Consider the following 2,375-nt stretch of genomic DNA (forward strand, 5'->3'; position numbering starts at 1 on the left):
GTGGGAGCCACAGCTAGGGGAGTGCCCAAACCTACTTGTCCCTGGCCTCTTGCTGCTGGTTCCCAAGGCAGAGGGCAGCCCGACTGACTCGATTTGCATGAGATAGAAGTTTAAATATTACTCTTAAGTAATATTATTTATTTTTTTTAAATTTAAAGTCAATAAACTTTTATTCAAGGAATTCTATGTTGTGATTTCTTCCACTGTCCATCAAGGTCAGTTTAGATCCTCTAAAGAGCTGGTGTCAAAAGATTTATCTTCAAGTTAGCCCTTTTTAATGAAACTGAGGCTTATTTTAATCCAGTTGTCCTGTCCTTTTATTTAGGCTTCTTTCATCTCCTTTAATATGGAAATACTGATGAAGACTTCAAAATTCATCCAGAATCTTTGGGGATCTGATTTCTTCAACCAATTTAGAGTCATTTTTACTGTAGGTGGTGGATCTTCCTGGTTCTCAATTTGACACCCTCTTAACACGAATGAGTTCAAATCATATTCATTCCTAAGCAATTACACTCAAGAATAGTACAGATATGTGGAATATGCCAATACCTTTAACTCCAGACATCATGTTCTCAAGATAAAAGCCTTTAAAACAAAAAGCCATCGTATGTATCAAGTCAACATGAAATTGGAATACAAAATTAATACAGCTGAGGAGTTCCCTCGTATCCCATGCTGTTTAACTATCTATTCTACAGTCCTAGAATCAATCTTTTTTTTTTATTAAGAGACAGGGCCTGTCTGTTACCCAGGCTCCAGTACAGTGGTGCCATCAAAGCTTTGTGCAGCCTCCAACTCCTGGGCTCAATCCTCTTGCCTCAGCCTTCCCTTCCTGAGTAGCTGCAACTATAGGCCATGCCCTAATACTCAGCTAATTTTAAAATTTTTGTGGAGATGAGGTGTTTGTTACTTTCTTGCCCAGGCTATTCTTGAACTCCTGGCTTCAAGCAAAACACCTACCTCGGTGTGGGGATTGCAGGCATGAGCCACTGTGCCTGTCCTGGAACCAACCTTTATGGCTATCAATACTCCCATCAGTTAACTATCTCAGGTATCATAATTTCCCTTCTTATATGTATTAAAACTCATATTGAACAATGAGTTCTGGGTTGCAAAAAAGGATTTATTTTTTGCACTTGTCCATAAGTCTTTGTCCACAAGTTAAACAAAAACATACATAAGTGCAGAAGTAATATTTAAATATTACTCATCAAAGTACGTTTCCTGTCTTTTTTCCCTAAAATTACTAAAATATGATTTATGATAACAAAATACTGTTTTTCTATTGTGTTAGAATTTGGAAGAAATCCCAGTATGGAGAACAAAGATTGATCCGAACTCTGACATTCAGGCTGGGCACAATGGCTCATGCCTGTAATCCCAGCACTTTGGGAGGCTGAGGCAGTCGAATCACTTGAGGTCAGGAGTTCAAGACCAGCCTGGCCAATATGGTGAAACCCCGTCTCTACTAAAAATACAAAAATTAGCCGGTGTGGTGGACATGCACCTGTAATCCCAGCTACTTGGGAGGCTGAGGCAGGAGAATTGTTTGAACCTGGGAGGAGGATGTTGCGGTGAACCAAGACTGCACCACTGCACTCCAGCCTAGGTGACAGAGCGAGACCCTATCAAAAAAAAAAAAAAAAAAAAAAAAAGTCCTGACACCCTGACATTCAGAAGAAAAGTGCAGGCCCCACCCATGGAAGGCAGAAGGAACTGTTCCCTGGTGGTGTCTTCCTACAGCACAGACAGGAGGAGACCAGTGACTCATTGGGGAGGCTCTGAACTATGATTCTTAAGTAATACTTAAACTTCCACCTCAGGCAAATTGAGCCAAGCCAGTCAGGCTGCCCTCTGACTCAGATGTTGTTCCTGAAGGGGAGCTCGAAGCCATGGTTTCTGCTGGAGCTGTCACTCGTGGGTGGGGAGGGGAGTGATGACAGGCTGCATCTGAAGAAGTCTATTTTGTAATTGTACCTTACCAAATTCAGCCATTCAATACAGTCATTACCAAATGTCGATCATAAAAGCGTCCACCCTGAGTGAGTCTACTCTTTGGATGCTTTCAGCTTTAGGCTCTGGGATATTCAAATATGTCTATTATAGCATGTATCCATTTACGAAGTATGCATTTTTTTCATGCCCTCCTGAAACACGACTTGGTGGTTCCAGTGTGCTAGGTGGATGTGAGAATGACAAGTGAGCTGACAAGTGAGGGGGAGATGGGACCTCAAACAGCAGGAAGAGCTCCTGGATGCTGTCAGGGCAGAGGGCTCTGAGTCACAGAAGACAGGCCCCTAGTCAAACCTGGGGCAGTCAGGGGAGGCTTCTTGGAAGAATAGATTTCTAAGTTGATTTCCCTCCCACAAGAA

At 42.2% G+C, this 2,375-nt stretch overlaps 1 non-coding gene across 1 annotated transcript; it reads right to left on the reverse strand.

The window, feature by feature from the left end:
* Positions 1–1,061: 1,061 nt before the first annotated feature.
* LOC112134808 (small nucleolar RNA SNORA40) lies at positions 1,062–1,189 on the reverse strand. The gene has a single exon (XR_002916159.1). It is a non-coding gene; the product is annotated as a small nucleolar RNA SNORA40 (small nucleolar RNA).
* Positions 1,190–2,375: the final 1,186 nt, after the last annotated feature.

The sequence above is a fragment of the Pongo abelii genome, chromosome 7 (genome assembly GCF_028885655.2).
Source record: "Pongo abelii isolate AG06213 chromosome 7, NHGRI_mPonAbe1-v2.0_pri, whole genome shotgun sequence".
NCBI lineage: Eukaryota > Metazoa > Chordata > Mammalia > Primates > Hominidae > Pongo > Pongo abelii.